Genomic DNA, 18,188 nt, shown 5'->3' with positions numbered 1-18,188 from the left:
CCGCCTCCGAGGCCTTCACCCCTCCTTCAAGGATAATTTATGCCCCCCTGACCCAGCTCCCCCTTTTAAATCAGGCTGATCAATAGAGGAATCAGACAATCCTTTTAAGAAACTATCTCAGCTGATCCTTCCAGCTAATGATCCCTGCTCTCCTCAGGGCTGCTTGCAGAGATGTAGCAGGCGCTGCTGCTGGGGGAAGCAGCGGGGAGAGGGAGGGAGGAAAGCCATGGAGCCAAATTCGGTTTTTACCCAGCACTCCTGGTCTGCAGGGGTGTCGAAGCAGAAACGCCACCCCCTGGCTTTCCAAACAACGTCACGCCTTCAGCCCTTGTCCCTCGTGGTCCCTCCCAGTTCATCCCATTATAAAAGCCGCGGGGACTGGGACCTGCTGTGGCAGAGAGGCTGAGCAGGCTGGGAAAGAAGCGGGAGCGATGCCTGGCACGGCACCTCTGCTCGGAAGTGCTTGGGAAGAGAAAGGCTCGGCGAATTTATACAGCCGAGCCTCCAGAAGGGCTTTATTGACGACGGCTGCATTTCTATTTAACTGGCAAAGTAACAGGGTTAACCAGCGGAGAGGGAAGCATCAGAGAACGCTTTAAGTCTTCAAAGTAAATCAGCTCCTGGAACAAATGCTCTCGGTAGCCAAATGTCCCCTTCTCCTTTGTGTGCGCAGGGCTTTTGACATTTATTACGCCGCCGGAGAGCCACCCGCAGGAACCATGCCTTTTTCTCATCTCAGGGCCATTTCTCACCCCGCCGTGCTCCCACCGGGCTGCACCCCGTGCCACCCACCTGTGTCCCCGTCCCCTTTGGGACCTCACCCCGGGAGGTGCAAACAGGACGTGGCCGCGGGCTCAGCACCCTTGGAGCACCTCCGACGTCCCCGTCACCGCCGCTGCCACCCGTGCCCTGTGTCCCTGCCCCGTCTGCGGGGCCAGGCAGCCAGCAGGCGAGGCAGGAGGCGAAGGCAGCGGAGCCGTGCCGCAGCGCAGCGCGGCGCAGGTCCTGCCACAGCAGTCACAGTGAATTACAGGGTATTAGAGCCCCGCGCCGCGCCGCTCGCGCAGCAGCAGTCACGGTGAAGGACATGCTATGATAGGACTACGCTCTCCTCCGGAGAATACAGGCTGCTGAAAGGCAGCTGAAAGGGTTAGCAGGAGCTGGAGATCCTACAGCGCTGCTCATGGTGAAGGACACGCTGGGACAGGACTAGCCGGGGATGGGGTTTAGGCACAAAGGATGCGGTGAACGGGGGCGGCCGTGCCCCGCAGCACGCCGGGGGATGGACCACGGGGTGTCCATGCGCTCGCCAGCCAGCAGCCATAAACATTATTAATTATTCCTTCCTCCTGTCTGTAGCATCTTATTTTCATTCACCCTCTCCACCTGGGAGCCTGGGTGATGGGAGCTGAGGTGGCCCAGCTTGGATGGGACCTGCAGGTGCCACGGAGCATCCCCAGCACGCAGGACGCGTGCGGTGCCCAACCTGCCCTCCGCAAAACCCGCATGTCAACAAAGAATGGGAACGGGAAAAGCCTCCCTGACATTAAACATCCCTCCCCACCACAGCACGAGCCCCAAGCACAGGTTTTTGTCGCTGCCATAAATGCGGCAGGAGCGGTGTCCCCTGGTGAGGCATCGAGCGGTGACTAAGAGGAGATGACAATGAAGCGGAGGAAGCGAGGTCTGGCTGCAAGGCAACAAACCGAACCCCGGATCGGGCTCGAAGGGATTTATTGAGGATGTTTCCCCCCAAAACAAGCTGGAGCTCAAGCCTCTTTGGCAAAGCACACGCGGAGCCTTCTGCACGGCCCCTGCAGATAAATCTACCCCGCTGAAATGTGCTCAGTGGTCAATGTGGTAGAAGTCGTGAACGACTTGACAGATCTACGCGTATTTACGGTGATTTGGCACACAACCAGTGGTGATTTTTTTAACCCTGCTCCACCACCGGGGCGTAACGCAGCCGCACCAAACCCATCCGAACGCCTCTTGGCTCAACCGAGGCGGGGAGCCGGCAAATTCCCCACGGAGCCGGAGCGAGACTTTGGGCCAAATTCATCTCCGATGGATGTCCATCAGCTTCACGGAGTTACAGCCACAATTTGGCCCATTCCTGCGATGTAAATCTGTTCAATCTGCTCCCAAACAGTCCAACGATGGCCTCGTTTGTGGAGGGGTCTCTGTGGGTACCGTGCCAGCCGTTCCCGTTTTTATTTCCTCTGCTGCCCGGGATAAAACACGAGCGAGGGGGGTGTCTGGTGGCTCTGGAAGGAAGCAGGAATTTCCTTCTGCCCTTCCCAGCCTTTTGATAGGCAGGTGGGGATGCGAGCAGGAATAACTCAATCAAGACAGCGCAATTTTTAATTAATTGGTGGATCCCTTCACCGGCTGATCGCCTTGGAGACAAAAGGGAAGACTCCTTTAAGACTTGTGTGTGCCTGGTACTCTGAGCCTCCCCTTTTCACCAGCGGATCTTTGGTCTTGAGAGCTGCACAAAAGGAAGAATTCCTTGATCTTTTGCCTTGCCTTTTGCTCAGGCACATGAGGGGGAGCTGGCTTGGTGGTTTTTTTTGTTGTTGTTGTTGTTTTGGTTTTGTTTTTTAAGGATTTCTTTCTGTTTTTTTTTTGTGGAGGACACTAGACCCCCTCCCCCCAAAACGCACACGGAGAGGGGTGGGAAAGGGGAAACAAAAAAAGGAAAAAAATAAAAATAAATAAATAAATAAAATCCCTCAAACCAAAGACCGCAGAGCATTTCTCCCTGCTCTGTCGACACCTCCTGCCCAGCCCGCTCCATCCCCAAGGGGAGGGAGTTGAAAGGTTCAAGCTACATCAAGCGGTGAGTAATGCAGCGGGAGGCTCCCGCGCGCTGCTCAGGGCCAGGCTCTCGCCCCCTGCAATTGCTCCCCAGCCCGCGGCGGCTGCACGGGGGCCGGGGCAGAGCCCCCCCCCCATCCCCTCCCTTCCCTTTCCCTTCCCTTGCTCCCCCCTCCAAGTGCAAGTGCGATGCAGGAACTTCACAGGCGGTGACTGACACTACAATTATCGATTGTCGGCTGCGAAGGCTTGCTCTCGCCTCCCCCCCTCTTCTCACTTGTTTTCTTGTGTGCAGCAGAGTGCCAGCCTTCAGAGACTGCTGCTGGAAAAGGCTCGGATTGACGGGGTGTCAAGATATCCACTGCCCGTGGCTGCTCACGCTGCCTTGCAGGGGGAGCGGGAGCGCGCTGCTCCAAGCCGCCGGAGCTCGGCGATCTCCCAAATCCAGAAAGGAGCCCTCGAGATGAGCCCCCACCGGCAGCTTTTCCAGCCTCAGCTTGGGGCTGGGATGCTGGGCTGGAGGAGAAGCTGTGTGCCATGACTGCGGGGTCCTGCCTGCCCAAAAATGAAGGCGCCCGGGAGGGCGAGAGGCGTCTGGGCCAGGCGAGGTCACTCGGCGAGGCAAGGACGGGGACAGCAGCCACGGGCACCGAGCTCCCTGCCCGCACACGCTGGTAAACCTCCAAAGTCATCAAAAGCAATAGGAGCTCTGGCACCGGAGCAGGTTTTGGCCCTGGCACCGTACGGGCTCGGAATTAATGGATGATGGGACTTGCTCGGGCAAAAGCTGCAGAAAGACCGGGCGCATCCGCTGCTGTTGGCACCGAGGGCACGGAGGGACCAGAGCGGGGGCTTTCCTGGCAAAGCAGCAGCTCCAGCTGCCCTCCCAGCTCCTCCACTGAAGGCTGGATGACACCTCGGGCCCCCCATCCCCTTGTCCCTTGCTTGGCCAGCCACCCCATTACAAAATGGGGACGGTGACCTGCCCACGGAGCGGGTTGCAAAGCCTGGTGGCATCTGGGGATCACCGCTAAGCGCGACGCAACGGATCTGGAGGCCTGAAATTAAAGCTGTCGGTGTCGACACCTGGCGATGGGAGGACTGGGACTGACGATGGAGACTGACTAAAGGTTTCCAGGCCTGGGAGGGGGGGGACACGGGGGCAGCAGGGACCTGTCCCCAGCAGCTTTCTGCTTGGGGACACCCCTCACCGCCCCACGGTCACAGAGATGCCATCGCCCAACGGGACCCAGCACAGGGAGCAGGGGTTGATGAGACCCCTCTGTGGGGCAGCCCCATCTGCAGGGCCCCCTGCCCGTCCTCATCCCAAATTTGCTGGGCGATGGAAAGGGCAGGAGAAAGGGGAACTCTCCCCAATCCCACCTGGCACCCTGGGCGTGCAGAGGGGCTGCGTGGCTTTGGCACGACGCCCGTCCCCTCCGGGTGACACTGGGGCTGCAGACAGCACCCTCGGGTCCCCATGAGCCACCCCCCCGAGCCCTAACCCCCCCAGGGCTCCCCATTATTGCCTGGAGCCCCAGCAGGATCCATCCCACAGCCCGGGGGTCCTGCACAGATGAGAGCCACCCGCAGCCAGGCTGCAGCGCTCTGGGGGGCTCTCACCGCTTCCTTGGGCACTGCGCATCCATCAGCAGCCCCCGAGCCCACCCTGGGGCACCCAGCATGGTGGGGCCGGGGGTCCTCACCCACCCGGACCCATGGGGGGGGTGACAGGGGGACAGCATCGCACCCAGCCCCGGCGCAGCCAGCCTCACGCCGGCCCCCCCAAAGCAAGAAAACAGCGCGCGGCATGAATAACAAAAGCAGCGATCAGTAAAGGCTCTCCCAAGAGGCCGTAAGTTCTTCAATTAGAGCTCTCATTATAGGAACGAGAAACTCCACTCTGTCTTCTGTGCGGCTAACACTTTTTTTTTTCTTCTTCTTTTTTTTTTTTTTTTTTTTTTTTTTTCTCCCCCTCTCTTTTAAAGAAAAAAGGGAGGGAGGGAGAGGAAGGCTGCATCTCTAATGCAACAGACAGGTCTGCCGAGATTCACTTTGGCTCTTATTTTGACTTTCATCTCAAAGAGCTGCCCTGGGAATCCATTAAGTCCAATTTAAATCGGCTCTCCGCCCTCACGGCTTCTCCCCGCCTTCGCCGCCACCCCCCCTCCCCAACCCCAGGCTCCCTTCTCCCCCTCCTCGGATGCAAACAAACACAAAAGCCAGGCCACGCAGGGCGAGCAGCGAAGGGCAGGAAGGGCAGACACCGAAGGGCACCCCCGGCGCTGCTCCGGAGCCTCTCCCCGGGGACCGCAGCGCTCCCCGGGAGGTCGCTTCCAGCTCCAGCTCCAGCTCCGTTTCCGAACACATCAAAACCCTCCTGGAGAACCCCCGGCCACGCTCCGCTACCTCCCCGACCCCACCAGCACCGCCGACACCTTCGGGTGGCCGGGAGGTGCCACCGTCCCCATGCGCCCCTCTCCCCCTTCCCTCCCCAGGGGCGCATTTCCATCTCCTTTTATTCTTTCCCCGCACGGCCAGCCGGCTCCATGAAAGCAAACTTCCCCTGCCCATAACCACGCGCTTCGCTCCGGGTTTTTCCCCCCTTTTCTGTGGGTTTCACGCTCCTGGGATCATTTCTTCGCCTCCTCAACCCCCCCCCTCCAACCCCCCCCAGCCCGCAGACGCACGCACACACGCAGCCGGCGAGCGGGCGAGGGACAGACCCCTCGGCTTTCATCTACGACACAGTCATTCAAGCTCCGCTTCTGTCGTATAAGCAGTTTTCCAGCTTCCCCCCGCCCCCTGCAACGCACACGCTCTGCATTGCATCCTATTCATATGTTTTCAATCATTGCCATTTCGGTATTTAAAACAAAAGCGCACATGCCCCCCCCCCCCTCCTCTCCTCACACCCCCTTTCCCCAAGCCGCCGGCACGCTCCGGTTCGGAGAAGCGAGCCCCCCCCCCTCTCCCCGGGCTCGTCAGTCCTTGGCTGGTTTGTTTGTTTATTAATGTCAGCGGATGAATTTTGGGGGGGGATCAATTTTGCCGTGGGAGAAAAGGGAGCGGGGAGGGGAGGTGGAAGTCCCGCCGCGGGGCTATCCAAAACGCACAGCCAGATGTGCGAGCCCCGGGATCCAGCAGCCTCGCCGCTAAATCCCTTTCTCCTGCCCCGCCAGCCCCGCTTGCCCACCGAGGAAAAGAAAGAAAATAGATCAAGTTCTCACGTGCAGACAACGGCGGGGGCAGCCAGGCGCCTGGCCGCGGTGGCACCGCAACTTTTGCAAGTCGAGCGGCGTGCACGCCGCCGGCTCCCGCAGGAGAAGCAGCCCTCCCTCCCCTCCAAGCCTCCCCCTGCCCCGTTTTTTTTTTTATTATTTTATTTTTATTATTATTTTTTTAATTTGAACTTCAGGAAAAGTCGGAGGCAGGACGAGCAAAACGCATCCGTCTCCTCCCCGCGCCGAGGCACAAACATCCCGAGCCTTCAGCCCCCCCCGAGCTTTGTTCCGACACCCATCCGTCGGCAAGTCCGTGGGGTTTCTGGACCGGTTGCAAATTTCTTTATTACTTCCAGCAAAGCCAAGCAGCCCCCTCCCCTGCGGGCAGGACACACACACACACACGCACACGCACACACACGGACCAGCACCATGCATCCATTCGGTCGCCGCGGCACACGAGTTGCACAAGGGAAAAATAAACCCCGGAGAAAGCCCCGTCCGCACAACCCCCCCCTCACCCCCTCCCGCCTCCAATCCTGCTGCAGCCTCGATAAAAAGACAGAAAAAGGCAAAAAGCACAAAGATGTAGCTTGCAACAATACCTGCGATGTTCCTTGCTCTCTCCTCTCTCTCCTGCTGTCTCTCTCTCCTCCTCTTCCAGAGCACAGTAGCCAGATTAGATCCTTAGAAAAAAAAATGTGAGAAATAGCACAATTCTCTTTTTTTTTTTTTTTTTCCTTTTTTTTTTTTTTTTTTTTTTTCGCTTCCCTTCTCAGCAGCCCTTCCGAGCTCCTTCACTAACCATTATTCATAGACCACTAGGGGATATAAGGTAATTAGAAACGGCCCTATAGCATCCAGCCTGAAAATGTAATGCCAGCGGTAGGAGTGGTGGAGGGCTCTGGCTGCGGGCGGCTCCAGCAGACAGGAGAAAGTGCTCGGTGGAGCTAGGGACGAGGTGAGAAGTGGGGCGGAGGAGAGGGCGAGCGGCCACCGTGCCGCTGCCTCCTGGCCCCGCAGAGACGCGGCCGGCGGCGGGCAGGGGCGGCCGAGGGGTTTGTTTGGGTTCTGGGGGGGGGATTTTTATTTTTTATTTTTATTTTTTTTTAATTTTTTTTTTATTATTTTTTTTTTTTCGGAGCGGGTCGCCGGCTTGCCGTGCCCGCGCGAGCTGCGCTGTGTGCGTGGTGTGTGTGTGTGTGCGTGTGTGTGTGTGTTTGTGCCAGGAATAGCAATCAGCAGAGGCAGCACACAGAGCGCAAAAATGCCATCATGCAGGGTCAACAGAAAGCTGCAGACATTTTTTTTTTTCCCCTCTCTCTCTTTTTTTTTTTTTTTTTTACAGGCTTAATCCTCTGGAGCGGGGGAGAGCGCAAAGGAGGAGGCTGCTGCCTCCTTTATAGTTTTGATTTTTTTTTTTTTCCTCTCCCAGCCTCGCAGGATCACATTAACCCCCCCCACACACACCTTTTTCCCTTACGTGTGTGTGTCCCCCCCCCAGCCCCACCGACACCTCCCCGGCCCCGCAGCGGGGCGATGCTGGGCTAGGTGGGCTCGCACGGCAGCGGGGATGGGGAGAAAAAAGGGGGGAGGCAGCGCGGGGGGGGGGTGGAGGCAAATGAACAAATCACACCTGCAGCTCTCGGCGCGGCACAGCCAGCTGCAGCCGACCGACAGGAAAAATACAGGCTGCAGGCACCGCACATCTGCGGGGATTTAGGTGCGCGCTGCCCGGCTGATTTGGGGTCGGCGGCAGCTCGTCGTTGGGCACCCTCGCTTTTTTTTGGGGTGCTTCGAGGACGGGGAGGAAAGGGAGAGCGTAACAAAGAGCCCTCCTTCCCCGCACGCTGCTTGGATTTATTTCCCCAGGGGAAATAAAAAGCCGGAGCAGAGGCGAGGAAAAGGGGGACGGACCCCGGGTGCGGGGTAAGGACGGCGTGGGTGGCCCCAGCACCCTGGGGTGCAGCCCCGCGTGCGCTCGCTCCGGCTGAAAGGGTGCAAAGGCTCAGCCCTGCTCTGGGCTGCGCTGCTCTAATTGAGGCAGAGCCGTTCACCTTGATAGCGCAGCGCGGCACGCGGGGGGCTGGAGAGCTATTTGATCCGCTTCCAAGGTGCTGCCTTTCCGTTCAACCCCTTGCTCTTGAAGGATGGATAACCAGGCCCTCTCTTTTCCCTGTTAATTACTCGAGATACCGCGGATCAAGCTGCAAAATAGACCGAAATCCTCCTAAGGGGACCCAGTGGCTGACGAAGCAGACCGCTCGCTCTCGTCTCCCCAGCCCCACAGCCCCACAGCTCCAACCCCACAGCGCGCTCGAGGCCACCCCGGCCAGCCCACGTGTGCCTCTGCGGGATGGGAACACGAGCTGGGACCTCGTGGCTCTCCGGGGACTGGGTGCTTATCCCCCAAACCACCGGCCCCAAACCCATCGCGGGGAATTGCACCGCCACCATTCGGCGCTGTGGGCTGCAACCGCAACCCTGCCAGCCCAGTACAACCCAGTACAACCCAGTACAACCTAGTAAAACCCTGTAAAGCTGGGGTGGGATGTACCCAACAGGCAGCAGCCCCAGCTGCTCCTGTGGGATGGGGAGGAGACCGAAGGATTTGGAAGTTGTACACCACAGTCCCACCAAGACACGATCCGGTGCAGCCGGGTCACGTTTGAAATCCCCAACTCCTGGGATCCCATGGTTTTGGGGGAATCTCAGCCTCATGTTTCTGAAACCCTGGCTTGTGTCAAGGAGTGAGGTGGAAACCGTAAACCCCCCACGAGCCCCCTGTGCAAACGAAATCGCCACCGAACGCTTTGCGCGTTACACGCTGGGATTTTTCCGGCAGCTCTGGAGCTCCGCGGCTGCGACGGACGGGTTCAGAAAGGCTGATTTGGGGATTTTTCAGCACTTCTGAGGTGATGGTGCCAACGTCATCCCCGTTCATGTGCGTGACGTGCTGCATCTCCCTCAGCCTGACCCCACCGTGCCCAACCATCGCCTAGCAGAGCAATTAACACCGCTCGTTAAACCCCCCGAGCTCCTGGAGGATGCCGCTGCGCGGTTGTGCCGAAGGGAAAGTTTCTTTTTGACAAAACCCGGCCCAAAACCCGTGCCGTGCGCGTTGGCTACGGCCCTCGTGCCCCTCGCATCTGGCGCCTGCCTCCGAGGAGCAAATCTCACCCCTGAGCTGCCATGGAGCCGGCACGAGCAGCGCGGAAAAGCCTCTCCCCTGCGCCCGCCCGCGCGCGCGGAGGGCAGGGCTCACCTTGCCAAGAAAAGTCAGAGGCTTCCCTGGAAGCAACCCCCCCGCTGGGGGCTAAAAAAATAATGACTCATTGCCATGTCATTTCTGGAGCTGCTAAAACAAAGGCGCTCCGGCTCCGGAGGTGTCTCGCCACGGCGACCTACAAAGATAAAGCTTCCTCCCTGCTCCTCCTCCTCCTCCTCCCGGTGGGAAAAATGAGTCCCAGCCCGGGTCCTGCCAGGCTCTGCTGGCCCCACAGCTCTGTGGTTCCCATGTGGGATGCGTTTTGTTGCTCTCCATCAGCTGAGCCCCCGCAGCCAGCTCTTGGTTGCCACCACCCGGTGCTGGGGCTGCGCCCTGCGCCCCCCGCTCTTGGTTCCTGGTGCGCGGGGACCCCGCGTCCCCTCCTCCAGCTCCCACCCAGCGCCACGCACCAGCTCCGAGCGGATCTGATGGATTTCCATCTCCTAACTTCACCCTTCGGGCTATTTCTAATGAGCTTCCTGGTGTTTTTTTTAAAAAAAAACTTCATCTCGCAGCGCAGCAGCTCTCGGGATGGTTGTGCCTATAAGGATGCTCCAGATCCATCATATCTTGGTCACCCAGGGGTGCAATGGCACCTTGCTCCTCACCAGCTCTGCCTGGTGCTCGGGACGAAGCCATGAGACCCTTTTCCCTCCCTCCCGAGCTGCAATCAGGCTTTTTGGGGCCTCAAAAAACATGTTATCCTGGTGCCTGCACTGCCATGATGTTCACCAGTGTGCAGCAGCATCGCCCTAGGCGAGGAGCCACCAAATCTGCCAGTGTCCCCCCAGCCCCACCATCCCCTCGCTGCCCCCGTGTCCCCATCCCAAACCTCCCAGCAGCTCCATTCGCCCCCCAGGCTTCCTAGGAGAGGAATCGGGAGCTTGGCTTTCTGCTCCTCTGGTGTTTTAATGAGTTTCTGGGTGCCCAGCACGTCGCTGCTGCACGCCACGACCCCTCCAGCACCGTTGTGCTCCCTCGGCGTGCCGAAACCCCTCATCTCGAAGGCTTTCCGTGGTGGGAGAGCGGCGATTATTTCCCTCAAAAGGTCTCTTATAATGGAAACCATCTCTCCATCCCTCCTCGGCCTCCTCCCGCCGTGACCCAGGCTCCGTGGAGAGGAGCTCTGCTCCGAGGCAGCGCCGTGTTTCCATGGAAAGAGTGAATAGCCGAGTCTTCCCAGCGGTTTATTAGAATTCCTTTTACTTCGATGGAGAGTTTTAGAGCAAAGTAAAAAGGCTTTAATGTGGGGCTAATGGAGCCCCTGGGAAGTGCAGGAAGGAAATCTCCCCTGGAGAAGAGGAGGCGTGAGGAGAGGGAGGGCAACATTCAAGACAAATTCCTGGACAGGTTGAAATTTTTTGCAGAAGCCATCTCAGGCAGCGAGAAATGGAAATGAATGTTTGTTTTATTTTTAACAGATGTTACAAAAGACCTGCCAGTAATTCAGCGAACGATGCAAAACCTAGATCCCACTCACTTTTCCCGGCATGTCTTCCATTCCCTCCCTCTCCTGCTCTGTAAGAATGCTTATTTGCATTTAACATATCATATTTAAAAAAATATATTAAGCAATAAAATAACAATCTTAAGCCACTTCATTTCCTCTTTCCCTAAGGCTTTGGTTTCAGTTTAAATCCTTGGTTGTAGCAGCTATTAATTGTTTTTAATAAATTTCCCTGTCTCCTCCCGTTTCCCAAGCCCGTAGCCTCGCCACCGTGGCGGTTGCCCTCTTTGCCTTTCCCCTGGCCCGTTTTCTCCTTGCTCGTGCCCTGCTCCGAGGGACTCGACGGCTTTTGACTCTGCAAAGTGTCGGGAGCACAACCACCACCACTCCCTGCCCGCCGAGACCCAGCGGAAAATCCAGGTCTTGGCGGCTGCGGGGAGGAGCTGGGGAGGTGGCGAGGGGAGGAGGAGCCCGTGGCTGAGACAGGAGCCACGCTCGGCCCTGCTCTGACCACTTTCCATGTCCTAAAAACCGGGGGCAGACTCCAGCTGCTGTGTGAGTTGACATGGACGTGCCACACGCCGGGGGGAGAGGCGGCGCTGAGCCCCCCAGCATCGCCCAGAGGCTGAGCCCAACCCCGCGGCACCCACCCACACGTGCAGGTTCCCTGGGAGAAACGGGGCAGGATTTGGGGGCAGCCAGCGGCCAGCTTTGAAGGGGAGCTAAACCCAAACGTGATGCCAGGGTGGTATTTTGGGGGGAAAGGGTGAAATACGGCACACGGAAACGGAGCTGGGAAGATGGCACCAGGGCGGAGGAGCTGAAAGCAGAGCGCGCAACGCCGTGCCCTGAACGTGTGCCCTGAACGTCTCAGCATGCCAGGCCTCCTAAAAATTAGCCAGTTTGCCAGCTCCGGGTTTAACCTTTGAGGACGGTTTGACCTTTGGCGACGAAACGCAAGCCGCAACGTGCCCGCTTTTAATGCCTAACCACAGGAAACCGCTCCTCTCCTCCCCGTACGCCTGAAAGAGCAAGGTCCTGCAGAAAGCTGCGGGCAGGAGCCCTGGGCACCCTGCCTGCCCGGCGGATATTGCCCAAACGAGAGGGAATCAGGCTGATTTTCTGTCCCATTTCCCTTTGGCTCCCCTGCACGCACAGCCCAAGCCATATTTCAGCCACGGCGATGCCTCGTCTGCAGGATCCCGAGCCGGGAAGGAGGAGAGGGGCTCTGGAAAGCATCTACGGGGCAGCACGGATACACGGGGGGTGCCTTTGCGCCCTTCACAAATCCTCAGCTCCAATTTCCAGGCAGAAAATGGCATCCATGTGGCAGCTCCAGGTGACGGGGGAAAGCTGGCTGCTTTCGCCGAGCTTCCTCCTCTCCCCGTTCCGATCCTGCACCTGGTTAGCAACCGTCGGAAAGAGGTTAATCACAGCCCTTAAATCAGGAACCTTGTTGCGGTATGCTCGGGATGCACATCTGTGCTCTCCACGTCTCCTCCCCGCCGGCATTTGGGAGAAGGCGCCATGCCAAAAAAAAAAAAAACAAAAACCCGCAAACGAGCCCAGTTCCCCCCTAAAGGAGCGCCGAGCATCCCAGCGCGTGGCACCCCGCTAATCCCCGGCCCCATGGCTGTGGGTTGGAGGGGTCCTGGCTCCTGCGACGTTGGCAGAAAATGTTTTTTCGAGGGTTGGGCTTTTTCTGGCCGTGATGGAGGGGCGGAGGTGTCAGCACCCGTGGGGAACGATCCGGACTCGGCGCTCTCAGCAGGGGAAGGGCTGCAGCTCCCGCAACCGGCAGCCACCTGGCTCTGCTGCTGGCGTTCAAGCGTTGCAAAGCCCGGCCTGGCCTCGCTATTTCTAGATTCGTCCCAGGGGATCACCCTGCTCTCCCCGTTTTGGGAAAAACAAGCGTTTCTGAGCACCGCAGCTCTTCCGAGGAGAGCCCAGCTGGTGCTCGGCAGCGCTCACCGGCGGGGACGGAGGCTTTTGCGCGTGTGCACGCACACACACACGCGTGCACAGCCGGGAAAATGGAGAGGAATTGATCCTGGAGGCTAAATCTCTTTTGTTCTAGCCCCGTTCCTGTAACTGGATCTCCCCGGGTCTCGGCGCAGCGGATCGCATCGCTTTGCATGCCTTCTCCCGGTGCCAGCTCGTCACATTCCCCCGCCGGCGGCGGGGAGGGGACGCGCGAGGGGCAGCGCTGCTCACGGCGCTTGTTTACCTCGCAGCCGCGCACGAGGGGCGCACGGCGGTAATGAGCAGAAGCCAAGAGGGAGCAGATTGCAAATCCACGGCACGAGACCACCCCCGGCTCGCGGGCTGCCCCCTTTTTCACGAGGTGCCCCCGTTCTCCTCCCCACAGGGCCACCCCGTGCCCAGACAGGCTCCTCTCCTGCCTTTCCTCCCCGGTGCCTCGTCTGGGCTGCAGAAATGCTGATTCACGGAGCCCAGCAAGGGCAGCACCGGGGAGGCAGGCGAGGAGCCCTGGCTGAGGCTGCTGCCTCTGCACCGTGCCGCCCGTGTGCCACCCCGGGCGCTTTCACACCAGTGATTAGCGCCAACGCCGCGACGCGAAGACGCTGCAGATTAATCTGCTCTGCGCTTTTTTCCTAGCACCTCTTACCCAGCGGCTCTCAGAAACGGTAATTCATGCCCCCGGAGAGCGAGCTCGCTGGTTTTATCCCCATTCTGCAGGGGGGAAAGCCAGGTTAAAGGATTTATGTGATGAGCCGGGGAACATGCAGCGAGTGGCTGGGACACCGGGCTCAGTGGCCATGGGGAGGGAGCGCAGGGAGGGAGGTGAGGCGGGTGGCTGTGCCCGGGGGATTGCTTGGCTTTCCAAGAGGAGCTGCCAGAGCAATGGGGTGTGCACCCCGGTGGCATCCTGGCCCCCAAAGCCATGGTAGGCACACTGTGAGCCCGCCTGCTGCGCCTCACCTCCGCTCTCCTGCCAGCGCCGTGCATCTGGTGCTGTGCCTCTGCCTGATCACACAAGTCCAGTGGCCCCTGCCCAAAATTGGAGACAGCAAAATGATGCTTTTTTTGGGGCAGGCTGTGGCGATGGGGTTCCCAACAGCCCGGGGCAGGCAAAAGTCCTGCAAAAGGAGGAATCGGATGCCCGAGCCTCCTGCTTGGCACAAGTCCGGCTCCCTTCTCTCTAGGGCGACCACAAAACCCTGCAGAAGAGCTCAGGTAAATAAATCCAACCTATTTTAACCCATCCTGCCCGTTCAGCTGAATTCAGCATCCTTCCTCCTCCCTGGGGCCGCGTTTCACCCCAGAGTCACCCGCATCTCTGCGATGGATGCGGTGATGGGAACGCTTTGGGACATCACGGGCTGAGCAGCACGACATGACGTGGATTCTCCTCGCACTCCTCCCCATGCTGTGGCCATCGGGGCTGGCTCAGCACCGCTCAGTCCAAGCAGGACCCGGCCTGGAGCAGCTCATGCAGGAGGCAAGAGCTGGTGAGCCAGGCAGCGAGGCCAATGCCTCCCCACGCCCTCTCCGTGCCTCTGCGAGCTGCAGTAGCCAGGGGACAACAGGGCATGGGGAAAACAACCCTGGCCACTGCTGCCTGCAGCACCGAGGCTCAGACCTAAAACCACCTTTCCCTTTCTCCCCCTCGTGCTCTGCAGGGCCGTGTTTAAGCCGTGCCGCTCCCCTGATCCCCCCGTGCACGGGTGACCGCCTGCCCGCAGCTGGCGCGGGTTCCTCTCGGCTCACGGGGGGCTTCTGAATAGATTTCCACCATGCAAATGTAAAGGCCCCAGTGGGTTTGAATAGGAGCCCTTGAGGTATTATCTCAGCAGTGCCTCGAGGCAACCACCTGAATCCTTCCATGACTCGCCGGCCTGCTGCAAAAACCCGAAATGTCTCCAGCGGCGGGGGATTACGGGCAGAAGAGGCTCCCGGGGACCCCACAGATGGGGGAGCTGCTGCTGGCCACGCACACCCAGCCCTTGGAAAAGCAGGCATGGTAATGCCAAGACACCCAGGCAGGAAACCGAGCTGAAGTTTTCACATTAATCATATCAAGCTCTATTCTTTTTCATCTATTTCAAGGCGAGTCAAAAAGAGGTTCACACTCTCCCCTGGCAAACCACAGAGGATGACGTGAGCCTGTCTCTTGCATTGCAAGTAGAGTGTGTCAAGCAATTAGCAAGTAATCAGGAATTCAGATGTGGTGGGCAGGATACGATCCCTCAAAGAGCTGGCAGGAGCAGAACCCAGCCCGGAGATCCCCATCAGGCGGGGAAGGCAGCAGAGGGAGCAGGGGCTGTTGGTGAGCTGTCCTCGCGCAGACACCGTGCCAGCCGAGCCTGCTGCCACAAACCAGCCTGTGCTGGGGCTGAGAGGCCCCAGAGATTTCCCCTCACTCATTTCCAGCCTCGGCAAGGCGGCCAGGCCAACGCAAGGTGCTGCTCCCCCGGCATCCAGCGCCCCTTCCCGATGCGCTTCGAGGTTGCGCCGATTCTTTTTGCCGTCCCCACTCCTGGCCGTGCTCAGCACCCTCCCGACACCTCAGCGGTGCCCTGCTGAAGCCAGCATCCCACAATTTGTGCGGGGGTGAGAGCCGGAGCGAGCCCAGCCCAGCACCCACACCCCACGGCGCTGGGCACCGCGGGGCACGGCACCCACCGTGCGCACCCGGGGCAGCGCGGCACGGGGCCGGCGGCGAGGATCCAGAAGGAGCAGGCGGGTGGCAAGGGGGACGCCTCATCTGCCAGCCGCCCCTCTCCTGCCATTGCCAAGGTAGCACAGACAATGCTATCTGCCGGGGCCGTCAGCCGGCCCTCCTCCCGCCGCCCCTTCAGCCAGCAACCTCTCCATCTGTCTCCAGATGGGGTGTTTCTACCACTCCAGTCAAACCAATTCAGAGTGGAACAATGATGCTTTGTTAACAAAACAATTTTTGTGTGTCAAGCCCTCCTTCTTGCGGTTTTTCTCCCCCCCCCCCGAGTCCCCAGTGGGTCAGCTTTGTGTGGCGTCCTACATTTTGTTGTTTCTTTCACATTTTAAAGGCTCCACATTTTCGTACAAAAGGTGCCTGCGGAGCAGCTTTTATCTGCGAGGCAAGATTTGACACATACGCAGATCACAATTGCGACAGGAGGTTCGTGATGTGGTGGTTAAGGGTGGTGTCAGGACCTTCAGAGTGATGAAGCATTATTTCCAGTGATTTTTGCCTCTGGGATAAAAATTAGAGCTGGTCCTACGGCTGCGTCTGAGGCTTCTGCAAGCTGCAATCACCCAGGGGCTGACGGAGGGGAAGTTTGAGGGAAGATGCGCTCATAAACCTCATCCAGCATCCCCTGGCGTGGCTGTGTGAGTACAGCCCATTTTCTCCCTTTTCTCCCCGTTAAAACCTCAGCCTCACCGTGGCCGGTGCCCCACGGGGAGGTCCCGGGCTGTGCTTGACTTCTCCCCAGCTGCACGGGTTGGGATTTGCCCCTTTGGCCAGCAGCAGGGAGGAAATTTCCCTTTTTTCTTCTAAAGACGTCTCCGCAGCACAGGCCTCCACGAAAAGCAGCTTTCCCCTTCCTTTCCTTTTTTTTTTTTCCTTTTTTTTTTAGTGCCCTGAAGCACTAAACCACCTCCTGCTCCGCACACAGCCAGCAGCTCACAGCAAACACCCGACCCACCGGCTCCAAAGCAAACAGCCCTGTGCTCCTGAGCGGGCTGGCAATTCCTACACAAGTGGGACTTTTTCTTCCAGCTCTCCCCCCCGCAGTCCCCTCCTCCTTCCTGTCCTCAGGTAACTGCAACTTCATGGAAACACCACCGCTTCTCTGAGCCACCCCCTCCTGCTCCGTGCCAACACCTCGCTGCTTTCGAGACCAGAGCTGCGGGGACCTCCTGTGCCGTGTCCTCTCCTCCAGCCCTTCCCAGCTCCGTTTGCAGCCGCTGTCTCCCCACCTGCTGCCCTGCGCCCTGAGCCCACCAGGAATGAGGGATCCCTCCCAAAATGTGCTCTGAAGAAGCCTCCTCGGCCACCTCGGCCCTCTGGGCTCGGTCAGAGTTTGTGCCGTGCGTCTCCAGAGGAAGGAATGTGCTCGGAGAAGGGAGAACCGGGATAATCCCAATCCCCATCCCAATTCCCCGTTTGGAAACTCCTCCGCAGAGCGGCACACCGGACAGCATCTGTTTTCCAAGCCAGCAGCTCCGCGTGGACCGACCCTCGCTGCAAGCTCGCTTCTGCACGGCTGCAAGCTGGGGAAGTCCGGGCACTTCAGAGAAAGATCTGAAGCGTGTTGGGGGGCGATTAGCCTCAGGGATGCCAAAACCTGGTTGTTTGGGGGCTCGGATGGAGCATCTCTGGCCTGTGCTCGATGGAGATGACTTCAATTTGCAGTGAGGCTGATGGGGCTGGCTTTGGGGAGCCTGCTCCCACTGCCACAGCTCGTTTTGGGCACGTCGCACGCACCCACCAGGGTGCTGAGGGCTGGTGCTGAGCGGTGGCACCGTGTCCCCTTCCCCACACCTCCCGCTGGAATCCAGCCCGGAGCCGTCTCTTCGCGAGGACTTCGAAGGAAGCCCAGAATTAAGCCTCCTCGGCGCTTTTTTTATATGTAAAATGCCGAATTTAGCTGCTAATGGCAATTCCCAGCAGAAAAGGATGGTTAGCAGTGGCTGGGATATTTATGAACACTTTCTAAGCAAGCGCTGTGAGGCAGGAAATCTATCGGTCCTGTTAGGCAGCTGAACACCAAGTTTCAGCTCGGCTTTTGCTCGTGGTGCTCTGCCACGCACGTACCCTCCCCGTGTCTTCGTCAGCCCCTTTTTGGTGGCCATGCACGGGTGTCACCAGCCCCTGCCCGGCCCGGGAGGACAGCCAGGTCTCCATCCTTCCCCAGACGTTCAGGGGGGTCCCTTCGATGGCAAACAGCTTGGGGGGTACCCCAGGGGTCTCCTCAGCCACGGTGTGGGGCTGACACGTGCTGTGCCCGTGCCCTGCGTTTTTGGGAGGTTCTCACTGAGAACACGTTGGTTTTCCCCAGCAAAGCCAGCGAAGAATTTACCCAGGGTATTTCTCTTTCCCGGGCCAGAAAACCAGCTTCGAGCGGGCTGCTAGCAGCTAACCACAAGCTCCTCAGCAGCGGCCAGGGTGAAAGCATTCCCACTCCAGATCTCCTTTTATGTCCACGGCACGGTACTCCGGTGGAGGGCTCTCTTGCTAAGAAAAGCCGTGCTAACTCCCAGCAAGGCGCTCCAGGTACGGGAGCCAGCTCCCCTGCGCGCCTCCCTCGGTCCCCCTGAGCAGCCGAGGTGTCCTTAATTCCTCCTCCCATCCCCTCCAAGCCCTGGCTGGCTCAGCTCTCAAGCTTCAAGGCTGCTTCTCCTCCCCGAACCCTTCTCACGGGGTTTCGGGAGGAAGGCAGCCTGCTCGAGTCCCCCAGCCCGCTGCTGGGTGCTTCTGGGG

General features: G+C 59.0%; 1 protein-coding gene across 3 annotated transcripts in view; it reads right to left on the bottom strand.

Annotated features, from left to right (window-relative positions):
• Positions 1-18,188, bottom strand: part of RAI1 (retinoic acid induced 1) — a 68,964-nt gene that overhangs the window by 29,082 nt on the left and 21,694 nt on the right. The window contains exon 2 of one of the 3 annotated variants that reach the window (XM_082772474.1): positions 6,650-6,730. The exons of 1 other annotated variant lie outside the window; for it this stretch is intronic. The gene's annotated coding sequence lies outside the window, so the exon portion shown is untranslated. Of the gene's footprint in view, positions 1-6,649; positions 7,092-18,188 lie in introns of those variants that run through there. One more of the 3 variants, XM_082772475.1, reaches the window with a different exon arrangement.

Source organism: Aythya marila, assembly GCF_965140915.1.
Source record: "Aythya marila genome assembly, chromosome: 15".
Taxonomy (NCBI): Eukaryota; Metazoa; Chordata; class Aves; order Anseriformes; family Anatidae; genus Aythya; species Aythya marila.
The sequence above is the reverse complement of the archived record's forward strand: the minus strand, read 5'-3'. Positions and strand labels throughout refer to the sequence as shown.